The 14827-nt window shown below is 39.1% G+C and overlaps 1 protein-coding gene across 1 annotated transcript in view; it reads left to right on the forward strand.

The window, feature by feature from the left end:
* The window catches only part of PIEZO2 (piezo type mechanosensitive ion channel component 2), a 395935-nt gene that overhangs the window by 18079 nt on the left and 363029 nt on the right, over window positions 1–14827 (forward strand). The window contains exon 2 of the mRNA XM_040696651.2: window positions 10606–10744. The gene's annotated coding sequence lies outside the window, so the exon portion shown is untranslated. The remainder of the gene's footprint in view (window positions 1–10605; window positions 10745–14827) is intronic.

The following is a 14827-nucleotide window of genomic DNA, read 5'->3' on the forward strand; positions in this document are numbered from 1 at the left end:
GTGTCTTAACTGGTGGATAAATTAGCTGAGACATTGCATTCTGCTAATCTTCTAGATCTGATACTTGAGCAACACGTGACCTTTATTATACACTGAGTGCTAGCTTGATAATCAATCATACATTCAAAACTGGGGAGTGGAAGAAGCTTGGGAGAGGGACATCAAGGCAATCAAAGGCTGGGGAACATGATATAGAATGAGAGGTTGAGAGAATGCTTTTATTTAGTCTGGAGAAGACAGAGGGGCTCTCTTCAACAATTAAGTGTAACCTGCTGTAGGGAGCCTGCTTTGCTGGGGGGGTTGGACTTGATGATCTCCAGAGCTTCTTTCTAACCTTTGCAATTCTGTGATACACAGAAAAATGGTGCCTAATAGGTGCACAGTGACAGAATAAGAAGCAGTAGATGCAATTTTAAATTCACTTAGAGGGTGGTGAGTCACTGGCACAGCTGCCCAGAGAAGCTGTGATGCCCCATCCCTGGAGGTGCTCAAGGCCAAGATGGATGGGGCCCTGGGCAGCTGAGCTGCTGGGGGGCGTAGCCCTGCCCACAGCATGAGATTGGAGCTGTGTGGGCTTTAAGATCCATCCCAACCCAAGCCACTTTGTGTTGCTGTAATCCTTTGACTCTGTGATAAAAGCCTATGCAGGTAAATAGAAGAGGCTTTCTAGTATGGTAAGCAGCTTTCAGAAAGGATAAACATTCTTAAAGGCAAAACATGAAAATCTAGAGTAATGAGCATTAAAAACCAGAATAGGGCATTGTGATTAAGCCAATCAAACTATTCTTTGCCTCATACTAAGGTTCTTATATAGCAATTATAAATTTGTGTTTTCCTGAGAATGTTTCTTGGTAATATATTTTTTATCCTGTACAAATACATATGATGAACTTCTTAAAACTGGAATTCGAGAATGTTATTTCCTGTGATTTGCATTACATCACCATGGATTTTTAGTGGCTTTGAAGTGTTCCTTGCAAGCTTTCAATTGGTGGTTTCATGTTTTCTAAAATGGAGTCAGTCCATTTGTTTGATTTAGTCTCCTCTTTTTTTATTTTTTTTTCCTCTGGATAGACTTTTATCAACTGGTTGTTTATATAAGTTATGTGTAATTATGCTTGTTAAATACTTTATTGACAGATTTTTCCAGAGATTGTGTTATGTTTTAGTTTTGCGTATTTTAGTGAATTGGCAAGGGAGCTGAGATCACTGAAGTCTATTCTGATGCTTTCATCTAGGACCAGCTTGTTGTTGATTTGGATTTGTGTGCCCAAGTTTTGCTCTCACTCGTATTTGTGCAACTTTGCTGGAGTTAATATTGTTGTTCCAGTCTAAGGAGAATATTTGCCCAGTGAACATTTCTAAAAGCAGATCAGTGATCTGACCTTTTAAAAAGCAACTTTTTGATTTTATCATGAGAAAAATATCAGAGGAGGTATCTTCTAGAAATAAAAAAAGCAGTGGAGAATAAATTGATAATCCAGAAGATTCCTGTACTGAAGTAGTTGTCCAATGTCTGTGGAGCCTGGGGGGGTGGTGACATGCATCCTTGCACAGAAATAAGTAAACGTGCCCTATTGATACATTTGCTTATCTGCAGTGTAATGCTGCAGAGAACTATGTTCTGGTCAAAAATCAGGAAATTTCTGACTTGATGGCATGTCATGGAAGTAATGTAGGCGTAAAACTCTGTATTTCCATTGAGAAGTTTGAAGGTGGTCAGTGTGAGCCAGGTTGATGATCTACGTCATTGTGTTGGAATCCTAACTCCAGACTGCCCCATGCTTCACCTTCAGGTCAGCTGACTGAGTGCTCCAAGTTTGTCATGTGATCTTAAAATTACACGTTTCCTGTAGAAGAGAAGGGTCTTTCTTACACTTAAAAGTAGACCTTGTACCAGTGAATGGCATTTATTTGGCATTAACATGCATAAATCAAATTGTTTTATAATTTGGCTATGATTTAAGCTTTCAGTAGTCAAAGTGGCCTTTCACAAATGCTGAGTTTATCTTTTTTTACTTGTCTCTGCTATACTGTAGAACGGAAATAAGCACTCTTTCTGCTGTTAATGTGGATTGCCAATGTTATGTTCAGACCTACGACAAGTGCAATTTTAACAGAATAAATTTTTACAGTTAATGAACTTACTACGGCTTAAAACAAATCTGAATTTTGTGCATATGTAAGGAAGGATATTTTGAGCCTCTTGGTGCAGTTGTCTTATGTTTATTGTGCTAGCATGTGTCAGTGATATTTCTTTGTTGTGAAACCTGAAACCAATGTTTTACATGTTGAAGAGCTGTCTTTTTTGTTGTTGCTTCTTCAACTGATTATCATTCCCTGGAGTAAAAAAGTATTAGAAGAGGATTCTCTCTTTTTATTCGCACTGATTCATTCAACATACCTCCCTGGGAAAGTACTGAGTTCCAATCGGAGATCTCAATTTCTATTTTATAGCATCCAAGGAACGCCCTTAAGACTCATAATCCTGTTACTGAGTTATGTTCAGAGATCTGAGTTGTTGCAAAATTTGCTTTTAAGGGTTGTGTTCAGTACACATTTTATTGCAGTTCCTCCACCTTTTCCCTGTATCAATCCGTTCAGAATGCTGCCACCAAATGGTACCTTTTCCACCAAAACTACCATCAGAAGTGTTGAAACCCTTCAGGGAGAAGCCACAGCTCTAATAAAGAGGCAAAGAGAAGGGGTGTTAGGAAGAGAATGACGACACTCACTTTTAAAAACTTATAGTTTCTATGAGAGACTGTTGTGGCAATTGAGAAGCAAATCTAGGAGGAAAAATCATTCACAAGCATATGTTTGAAACAGCTGTAGCATATGTTGCCATCCCAGCCCTAATGCTACCATTTATAGGGCTCATACAGATGGAAGAGTACCTAGCAGTACTATTAATAATTAATGTTCCCATCATTGTCATATACCTTGCTTTAATCAACTTATACTTACTAATCTGAAGATGGGTTGCAGAAGCAGTAAATGATATTGCCAAATATTCCTGTTATTATTATATTATTACGCCAGTTACAGTTGGTTAGTGTTAACTACTGGAGGAACTAGAATTCTATTTAGAAATAACTTGCTAGACAAAGCCTAAAATCTTGCCAAAAGTATGCTAGAACAATTTATGTAAGCTTTGTTATATTTTATTATATTTGTTTTCAGCCTAAAAAGTGGTTGGATGAATGGGAGCTGCCATGATCCTCTCAGCAATGTGCTTTATTTTTATTTTAGATTTTAAAAAGACATATTGGGTAGTAAAAGGTTATGTGTGATTAATTCATAAACTGCCTGAGCTACAGTCATTGTAGCTTGAGGTTTTGGTTCTGTTAAACAGCCCTATTGTTTGTGAAACCAGAAGCTAGCGCAATTAACCTCTTTGCAAGATGTCTCATCCTTTTACACATTCTTTATTTTTTTATACCTTATTCCTTTTTTTCATTTAAATTGAAATGGATCTGTTTATGAGTTGAGAGTAAGTTTTAATGGCAGCATAACGACAGCCGCTGGCGTGTTAGCTGGAGTGGGCACTCCCTTCCTTCCCATAAATAGGAACCATTTTATGAATGGGAACTGTTTTGCCTACTGCTTGAACAATGTATTTGAAAGCATTTACTTTTAAGACATTTATATTGACCAAATGTTCCTGATATCACTGAAAATTTGTTCCTTTAAAGCTTCCAGATTTCTTAATGATATTTAATTTCGTACATCTGAGAATAACATAGTGTTTTAGTTCAAGAGAATAACAAGTTTTTTGTGTTGTGCAATTAACTGCTTGTGAAAGACATTCAAGAAATTATTTCTGTTTCTGATGTCAGGCCTATGGATGAAGGACTTTATAGGCCATTTAAGTACTGAGCATGTAAAAGGGAAAACAACAATTCTTCTATACTATGAGATGTCCTAATATCATTGCCTGAGGAGAACATCTTCTCATTTTGATTTGAGCCTTTGGATGCAAAGACTTCATAGTGAATTGAAAGAATGGACTGCAGTTAAAATTCCTTGTTGATTTCGGAGTTCTCAGGGGGTTAAAAAATGAACACATGTTTTGTGTTAAATATTCACAGAACTATGAGCTCCAATAAAATTAAACTTTAAGCCAGCTAGTGCAAAAATGAAAATCTGGATGAGGAAATTAGGAAAATAAAGGGAGTTTACATGTGTGAAATCAGCTATTCTGAACCACAAGAATTTTAATTGCTGTAAAAACATAGAGTTCTTAGTTGGAAGCATGGAACAGAAGATTGACTTAATTATGTTTACCTGAGGTCGTTTTGCCATTAAAATTTCCACGTACAACAACAGGAGTGGGGGATTTTTAAATGAACGTTTTATTGACCAATGCCTGAATTCTTCTCCCCTTTAAACTGATGAGAATTGTCCTTTTGGATCAAAACAAAAATAAGAGTTGGCCTTTAGACTTGAGACACCTGCTTGTTTTTCTTCCTTTCTTTTTTTTCCCCTTGTTTTTCTTTACTTGTTTATCTGATATTGTTGTGAAATCAGTTTATGGCTTATTTAGGTATGGTTATAATATCTCAAATATTAAAAAGTGCCCGTAGTTGAATGGGAAGAAATCTATCATTTGTCTGGCTTGTCCTTGACTTGTCTGTAACTGGCTCATGTTAACTGGTGGTGGGAGGATTTAGACTTCCTATGTGTATGAATAAAGAAATACCGATCCAACCAACTGTAACTTATTTCATGTCCTTGACGTTTAACCAGGAATTTATTTCTAGAGAAGTGTAACCACTGCCCTTTCTCCTTGAAAAATTCTCCTTGGAAAAAAATCACTTGAATTTTCTAATGAATACATTAATTCGTAAAAATTAATAATACATGCTTAATGCTTGGTCTCACCTTTCATTTTTATAGTGTGCACTCTACTTGGTGCATCTTCCTGAAGGCTAATATATGTGGGAGGAAATGCTTTGTGTCAGAAGGATTAAAATTGAGGATAATAGACCACATGTGGCCCATTAAACCCACTTACTCAGCTTATTCCCAAAAGCATCCTGTGAGCCAAATCAGTTATTCTGATGGGGACAGAAGCAGAAACCTGCTTCCAACCACTGTTGGGTGGTTGATCATGCCTAGTGTTGGTGCTCTGCATTGACCTGCTGTGCAACGTCAACATAGCTGCCCTTTGTTTTTCTGTTTCCAGTTTTTTACACACTGACTCTTATATCTGCCTCATTGCTGAAGAAAAATTGAGACCTGGACTTGACCACAAAACACTACTGTCTTTCTCAGATCCACAAGACAAGTCTGCAAAGCTAAGAATTTGCAGCATTAGAAATAGTATTTACCTGTCAAATTGTCTCAGGAGTTGTTTTTATCTTGATCTTTTAACAAAAAGATTATTGCAATATCTGAAATCTCAGTTTTGGTCAGTATTTTCTAATTCTGTTTAGAATGATTCCACAAAATTATTACATAGTGTTGATCAATTAGAAGGTGAAATGATCAGTTGATAACTGTTCACTGTGGTGTATGTTGAAGACTGGATATGCAAGTTTTAACACTGTTTTTCTTCATTTTTTAATGAATGCTCACTTTTAAAATGTTCCACAGTAAATCTCAGTTCCTTCTCAAACTTCAATACTTATGAAAAGTTTCTTGCTGTATATTTGCTCATGAAAATTGAGAAATCTGCCTATTCTGCTGGAGGAGATCTGACAAAAACTCAGTTTTATTTGAGAAGGATTTTACTTAAACATTTAATTCATAGGTCATAGAATCATAGAATTGCTCAGGTTGGAAAAGACCTTAAAGATCATTGAGTCTAAGCATGACCTAACCATACTACCCTAACTCTAATAACCCTCCCTTAAATCATGACCCTGAGCGCCACATCCAAATGGTTTCGGTTCTTATTAAAAATTGCCCTTGTTTTGTCTGGAATAGAGTTACTTTTCTTCATAGCAGTTGGTATGGTGTTGTGTTTTGGATTTGTGACCCAAACAGAGCTGATAACACACTGATTGTTCAGTTGCTGCAGAGCAGTGCTTGCACAGAGCCAAGAAATTTCCTGCTCCTCGTGCTGCCCTGCCAGCAAGGGGCTGGGGGCACAAGGAGTTGGGAGGGGACAGAAACAGGACAGCTGACTCAGACTTACCAAGAGGGTGTCCCACACCATGTAGTGTTGTGCTCGGCAATAAAAGCTGGGGGAAAGAAGGAGGAAGGCAGGATGTTTGGAGTGATGAAGTTTGACTTCTCCAGAAACCATTATGCATGATGAGCCCTCCTTTCCTGGGAGAGGCTGAACATCTGCCTGCTGATGGAAAGGGATGAATGAATTCCTTGTTTTGCTTTGCTTGCATGTGCAGCTTTTGCTCTTCCTAGTAAACTTTATCTCCAGGAGTTTCCTCTTTTGCCCTTCTGATTCTTTTCCCTATCCCGCTGGATGAGGAAGCAAGCTGCTATGTGGGGCTTAGCTGTCCACTGGGATTAGCCCACAACAAAAATAGGCATGTTAGGAATATAGGAATGCAGAAGGCATACTTTAATCTGTGTCACCGTGCATGAACTTAATGGATGGAAGTTCACTTAAATATTGTTTGGAGTAACAGCATGTGATTAATCTTAAAAGTGCATTCTGCAAAGCTTTATAACTTGAAAAATTAACCCTGTACATAGTTGTAATATTGTCAGAACAAAGTTTTAACTTATTGACTGAAATGATCCTCTACCATGTTCAGCATTTAAAAGATTTCACCTAGGGTTGTGTCATCAGTTACAGTGTAGTAACCTTCATCCACAATGCAGTATTCCATTCAATTTCTGCAATAATGTAACAATTTAAACAAGTAATCTAAGGAATTCTCAGTGGATACCATCTTTCTAGATCTGTCTGTTTTGGTTCCAGCCTCTTCACTGTAAGGACAACACTAATTTTCATGTGTTGTGTACTAGCTAAGCATACCATGGCCAATAAACAAATGATCCCCTCAGGTGGAAACTGTACCCTTTCCAGAGTGTTTGACTCAACAGATGTGGAGTAAATGGATCCAATTTATCAGACTCAAACTAGCAACTGTTAAGTGTAAGCTTTGTTGGTTTGATGGCAAATGCTGACTCAGAAGCTCTATATGAATGCAGCAGTCGAATTTTCTTTTTAGGGTTTTAGATACATAATCTCATTGGCTTCAGGTAATCCATGACAACCCAATACAGTAATCCATGTACACCAGACGATGCTCATCATACTGATCTGTGTTGTTCTCGTTCCAGCTACCTGAATAGTAATCCTAAGGATAGGAACAGTCTATTTGCTCTGTGTTGGAGCAACATCTGACAGCAGCGCCTGGCTTGCTGTCTGACATGGATAGGCAATCCTGCAAGATAAATAAAGGAATGGGTCATTCTTGGGAGTGCACTAACAGACTTTGCAGAAGAGACAGTGAGTGTTGTGAATTCCATCTAAAACTGGACTCCTTAGGACCTGCCTTAGTTAGACTTCCTGTGACAGGTTTGGAATTCCTCATTCTAAATATAGGGAGTAACAGGAATACCATGTAAAGGTAAATTTTCAGACAAGTCAGTTTTATGAGGATTTTTACTCATGAGCTTTTCTCCAAATCAGTAAGGGTGCCAATCTGTACATAGCGTCACACATACTTAAATTAGGGGAAAAAATGTAATTTGTCTGTAGAATGCCAAGCAAATTGCCAGATGTGTCCAGCTATCACAGCAAAAATATACTAAATGGCTTTTTCAATTCACACTTGAAAAATGTAAATCAATACCAGAAATACATCTGTTCCCTGTATTTAATTCTTATGTCTGTGAAGAACAAGAGAAATTATAGTTTGCAGAAAGAACATCCTCAACCATCCAGATAGCACTTTAGTCTGCTGTGTGCTCCTCCCCAGCCTGGGTTGCACCTGCAGTGGAAATGAAGTTGATGGAAGTGTTTTTTTTCTTGCTGCAGTGGTGCATGGTTTGAAATCCTCCTTATTTACAGGACACTATGAACGGCAATAAGATTGAGATGAGATTGCTACTTGAGGAGATGAATAAGGTATGGTGGTGGCAAGTCACAGGGCCAAATTTTGTATGTGATGTGGGGGAGACATCTGTGAGGGAGTTTCATCCCCAGACCAGCTCTGGCTTCTGCTGTATCTTGAAGAATGAGAATTACAGTTGAAACAGCCTCCTTAGCTTTTTGTTTGCTCTGTGCTTTTTTTTTTTTTTACTAGTCTGTGAAGATATTCAACTTCCTAAGCTCAGCTCATGAAATACTGGTAAAATTCCCTTTTGTGATTTCAAGGCAAGCTCAAATTTTAGCTAGGCACTGGCAAAGCAACATACCAAGCCAACTTGCAGCTGTGTAGAATAGCCAAAAGTAGTAACCAGATTGAGCCATGAATAGCAGTAACCATGCTGCCCACTTCACGTGCGTCTCCAAAGAGGGATAGCTGGTTTGACTGTACTTCTTGCTGTGCAGCCTGGAACAGCATTTCTCTCTTCTCTGGTGTAGCAGAATTTAACTCTGACAATGCTATTTGGATTTCTGGAGGAATCTGCAATATGGATGCTTGTTTCCTGCATGCACAACCCTGAGGTGCTTCTTATCTCTGTTCATCTGATGTGGTTATGTGAGAACTGTTCATGTTCACTGCTCCTTTGAGAAGCAACCTTGTATCACCTCTAAGTACAGAAGTCTAACACTGTTCTGACAATCGATAAGCTATCTCTGTCTTTGCCTTCCTCCTTTTCTACGGTGCTATGGTCAAAATCAAATGGATCATGTGCCATGTACTCGGTCATGAAGCTGAAGTGTGTCAAAGCATATATGTGGAAGCATAATTAACTGCAATCCTGGTATGTGGCAAGAGTTAAGGCTTGACACCAGTACTTTGGTCTGACTGTTGGACTGATTGGTCCATTATACTCAATGGTCTGGCTTTGACAAAACCACTTTTAATTTTTAATGAAAGACAAGCTTCAAATTGAACCCAGGTCCTTTCTAAACTGCTTGGATGAGAGAGCAAGATGATATTCCAGAACACATGAAGTAGGAAACGAGATGTAAAAAATACATGTAATCAATTAAAGAATGAATAAAAGCTGATGAATATAAGTAGCTCAAGTAGTACAATGTGGAACTTGTTACAAGAACTGCCAAAGTAACACTTATAAACTCTTGACACTATAATAAAGTGAAGGTATTTTTCTAGCACAAGCTGTTATTCCTTATACCTTTTTTTTTTTCTGAGAATTTTCCTACTTGGCTAACACATTTAAGTAAGTTGAAGTTTCTGTTTTCTTACCCCGATTTTCAGGTAATTCTAATCTGTTTTGTGGGCAGGGAGTGGGGATTTTACTGCATTACTGAACTTACCACATGATTGTATTTTTTTTATAAACTAAAAGTATTTACAGCAGTGCTTCCCCTATAACCTGGGTTTGATGCACTTCATAAAGCATGACATCACTGTCTCCTCTTGCTACCTAAAGTTAAAAAAAAAAAATAATGAGGAAGGGGAGCAGATGTAGTTAACAGCACATTCAGTCAGTGGATTCTCAGGTGGTATCAGGATTGCCATGGCTGTTCTTGGAGAGTTTCAGCTTTTGTGAACCTGCACAAGCCCTATTGTTTGCTCATGGAAGGAAAAAGCTGTGTTTCCATGTGCTCTCACTTCAGGATGGTCTCATCTGTTCTGCTTCCTTCCGTAGTGAGGAGACGAACACTATATCTGGGTTGGACATGTACTCTCTACACAGTTTATTAATCAGGCAGTCAGTAGTAGTATGCTGTGAAATGTGCTTTAGCCAGCTAAGCTAGTGGCTGTTTCTCTAAAGCAGCTTGTTACCTACTCCATGCTAGCTCACGTTCTTAGCTGCACTTATCTAACTTGCACTGAATGGGAGATCTCAAGTTAAATGCTTAAATCCTGGAGTTCCTTCAGATCTTTGTGTGCTTGTGTGGTTGCCTGGACACTCTTGAGCTAACATCCGTATCAGTTGACAATGAATGGGTCAGCCAACTGTGAAACCTATAAAACTGGGTCAAGAATAGTTCTGCCCAGCCCAGCAAGAGGAAGCCAAAGGAAATAATCTTTTCCCTTGGCTATTCATTTTCATATAAATGTGCAGCTTATTGTACCAGATTCATGAAGGGTAGAATCAAAGCATGTATGAGCAAATATAATGATTATTAAAACAGGAAAAAATTATTGATATTGGAACAGCTTTTGCTGCTTTTATGGCAAAAGCTGAACTGATCTTGAAGTTATCTGGCAGTATGTGAAAGCCAATCCACTTATTTGTACTCAAGCCCTAGGTACAGTCACATGAACATATTTTTGATGAATACAATGGAAAATATTACAACTATTTTGAAACTACATGAGCTCACATATGTTCTGAGATATTAACTTGGCACATTCCCTCCTGGTTGCTTTGTAAAATATGTCCCTTTCATGGCTGTCTCTATGTTGGTGCATGAGAGAATTTGTGCTATGGACATACGTAACTAACTTCCTATTTTGTGCAAAGGCTCATCAAGGCAGTGCTTCTGGCTTATGTCCATGCAGTATGCACCATAGTGAGTGTTTGTTCTTGTTTTGTACACAGATACTGAAATAAAAAAGAATAATTAACATATAAGTGGAAGAATGGAGTAAACATGACTGTGGATGTGTTCTTAGAGGAAGCTGGGTGGTCGTCTTCAAAAGAAGTTGCCAGAAAGCAAAGAGAAATAGTTTGGATTGAGGTGTGTATATTATTACTGTTCTTTAATAGATGCTTTAGATCTCTGTAACATCAACACTTCCTGTGCTCATCTAATCCTGACGAGAAGGAGTACTTTGGCCTTGTGTTCATGTATCTGGGGTGGGCCTGCTCTCAGCCCTGCCAGTGTACCTCAATCAGGGTACTTGTATTTGTTAGTCTTAAATATCATTTATAAGTACTTGTTTATGGTTCTCTTCATACAATCATCCCATTTCACAATTAACTGCCACCAGGAGGAGGGGCTTTTAATCTTTACCTTGCAAATATCAATAAGCTGCAATATTACTTGCATAAATATCACCATAAAAACATATGTGACTATTCTCATGATTAAAAGTTAGCAATTTTCTCCACTTCTCCTCTGGGTATCAGATGTTCTACAGGCACAAAATCTACTTCAATGTTTATGGAGGCATTCAGTCACTTAGGGTGTGACTGAAAAATATTACTATTGAGCTGAATATGCTTCAGTAATGAATGTATAGTCATCAAGATGTCATAAATGTTTTCACAGAAATACCTCCATTTGTCATAGATAATACTAAATTTGTGTTCTGATGCTTGGATTTAGCACTGATAATGTCACCTATTTTTAATATGTAGTGTATTGGCTATTAAGTATGTAAAGGATTTTTATGATGTGTCTGATACAATTTACTGACATTGCTGATCTTTCTGGCTGCTTCACTGGAACGGTAACTGAATTTGTGAGCTGTAAGATTACACTACTTTACAGAATTGTACTGTAGTTTGCTGTGAACTTGTTGCTCATGGGTGGATTAAAAATTATTTAATATGTTTGGGAGAATAAAAGAGAGAAGATATGAAAATGATGTTGAGGGCACCAAATGGAGATTTACATCTAAGATTTTCCCCCCTTCCCTGTCTCCTCCAAAGCTTAAGGAAATAAATATCTGAATAATTTTCTTTCAAATACTTTTCTGCTAGACTGCCCTAAATCCAGTATGATGGAAGATCCTATAAAGATAGCAGTGAAAATAGTCCTTGCTGCTGCACAGGAATGTATACACCTGGATTTAGCCCCAGCTCTGCAGAGTGAATAGGACTCTGGCACAATGGAAAACAAGTCTCTGGTGTCTAGAATATAATCTCATCCATATAATTATGACTCTCCTTGCCTCTCAAATCTCTGAACCTCTAAGAGGAGGTAGGAGGAGCAAAGTTCTTCCCGTTGTAAACTAAGAGCAGCAGGTTCAGAGCTGGAGCACTTCTCCAACAAAGAAAGATGGAGGAAGTCAGGCTTGTTCAACCTGATGGAGAGAAGGCTCTGTGAAAACCTCGGTGTGGCCTTCCAGTTCTCAAAGGGAGCTTATAAAACGGATATAGACGGACTTTTTACATGGTTTAATAGTGATAGGTCAAGGGGAAATACTTTTAACTGGTAGAAGGGAGGTTTAAATTAGACGTTAGGAAGAAATTTTTCACTTAGGGCAGTGAGGCCCTGGCACAGCTGCCCAGAGACGCTGTGGTGCCCCGTCCCTGGAGGCGCTCAAGGCCAGGTTGGATGGGGCCCTGTGCAGCTGAGCTGCTGGGGGGCAGCCCTGCCCATGGCACAGGATGGGGCTGGGTGGGCTTTGAGGTCCCTTCCAACCTACACTTTTCTGTGATTTGTTCGTGAATCTAATTACATTATTGGTGATTGGATGCCTTTTACATCAGAGTGCAGTTTCTTTCCATTCTTAGAAACGTGCTGGATTCTTGGATTTTGGTGAAATATGAATCTGTGTCTATCACAGGTGCCCCAAAGTCCCTTTCATTTAGTGAACAAATTTCTCATTTAATTTTCACTATTAAATCAGAGTATAAAATTCTAGGGAAATCTGAAGGTTTCTTTTATTCTGTTTTTGAAGTTGGTAGAAAGAATACCCTAGAGCATCTATAATGACATCTAACTAGCTTGTGCAGCCACAGTCAGTCACCTTGGGGAGTGATGCAGAAGACAGATATACAGTGCTCCACTTCCAAAATTAAGAATGGAGCATTGTGCATTCCTTCAGAGCTCACAGCCAAGTACCACAAACAGTTACTTGGATCTGGCTTTGCCCCCAAAGTGATTGGCTGCATTTCTCCAAGAGCAGGGCACACTGCTGGGCTTCTTAACCCTCTTGTGTGCAGGAGAGCTCCAGTCATTGGGTAGGGTAGGGCTGGATGCAGTTGTTTACTTCCAGCTGTTCCAAGTACAGTGTTTGCTCACCTCTGCAGCTCAAATGTCATTCTGAGTTTTGGCACTAATTAATGTGAAATAGTTTTTTTTAATTGTTGCAATGAAACAAGATGGGATTTTTTTTATTTTTTTTTTTTTGAGACCAGAAGAGAGGAAATGCTTTTTTGTTTCAGCATGCTTCCCAGAGCTGCTCTTATTCCCTACTGTGAGTGACGTATCTTGATGTTGCTTGGTGAATGCTGGTCCTCAAATCAATAACTGTGGTTTAGGAGATATTTCCTCTCTGAAACGAGTGTATGCCTGTCTTGAAAAGAATGAATTATTCACACAATCAAGTAAGCAACAGTAAATCTTCATCTGAGCACCTTCAAAATTGATATATTTAAATGAACTGCCCTTATAAATAACCTTTTACCCAAAGTTGGAATTGTTTTACATACTAAGAGCTGTAGGAGCCTGAGTGTCATAAATAATATGAATAAACTTTCCTCTTGGGTTCTCCTGAAAATTCTTTTTTCTTTTCCTAAATAATACTGAAATATTGGTATAAGAATTATAAAATAGACTCAAAGACCTCCAAAATAATCCACTCCAACTATCCACTTATCCAGTATTTTCTCCTAAATCATGTCCCTCAGTATAGCATCTAAACATTTCTTGAATAACTCCATGGTCAGTGATTCCAGCACCTCCCTGGGCAGCCTGTTCCAGTTCCTGATCACTCTTTTGGAGATGTTTTACCTGAAGTCCAACCTGAAGTTTATTCTGCTCCCTGTCTGAGACTTCCAGATCAGAGGGTAGAGTACCCCAAGGATAACTGGTCTCACTTTTAAAGACAGAAGTCAAGGAGGCATTGAGAACGTCAACCCCTTCCTTATCCTTAGTGGTCATGTTCCCTGCTGCATCTGGTAAAGTATGGTGATTCTGCTTAGCCTTCCTCTTACTGTTAATATATTTGTCAAAAGTTTTTGATCTCTTTTATCCCAATGGCCAAGTTGAGTTCAAGGTGGGCTTTTGCCTTTCTAATTTTCTCCCTGTACATAATAACAATTTCTTTATACTCTCCCCAGGTTGACTGCCCCTTCTTCCACAGGAGGTAGATTCTCTTTTTCTCCCTGGAACCTCAGGGAAAGCTCCCTGTTCATCCAGAGAACTTGTCTTCTTCCCTGCCAGCTCTTCTTGTGGCACAGGGGGTAGCCTGCTCCTTCTTGAGGAGTGACCAGCCTTCCTGGACCCCTTTAACCTTCAGGACAGAATCCCAAGAGACCCTCCCTACCAGTGTCCTGAACAGTTCAAAGTCTGCCCTCCAGAAGTCCAAGGTAGCAGTTTTGCTGGTCCCCCTCCTGACTTCACCAAGAATCCACAACTCTACCATTTCATGGTCATTCTGTCCTAGACAGCTCCCAGTCTCCACTTCTGCCTGTCTCCTTCTCTGTTAGTGAACAGCAAGTCTAGTGGGGCACCTCCCCTGGTAGGCTTTCTTACCAGCTGCATCAGTAAGTTATCTTCCACGTGCTCTAGAAACCTCCTAGACTGTTTATTCTGTGCTGTATTGTATTTCCAACATATATGTGAGGGAAGTTGAAGTCCCCTATGAGAACAAGGACTGTCAATTGCACAAATTCTGCCAGATGCTCCTAGAATGCCTCATCTGTCTCTTCATCCTGGTTAGGTGGTCTATAATAGACTCCCATCAGCATGTCCACCTTGGTGGCCCTCCCCCTGATCCTTACCCATAGAGGTTCAACCTTATCATTCCCAGCTTCAAGCTCAACACCTTTCCTTCCTTGACTATCCCTTCTGAAGACCTTATAGCCATCCACTGCAGCACAACTGTCCTAAGAACGATCCCACCATGTTTCTTTGATGGCAATTAAG

This window comes from Gallus gallus, chromosome 2 (assembly GCF_016699485.2).
Source record: "Gallus gallus isolate bGalGal1 chromosome 2, bGalGal1.mat.broiler.GRCg7b, whole genome shotgun sequence".
In the NCBI taxonomy this organism is placed as follows: domain Eukaryota; kingdom Metazoa; phylum Chordata; class Aves; order Galliformes; family Phasianidae; genus Gallus; species Gallus gallus.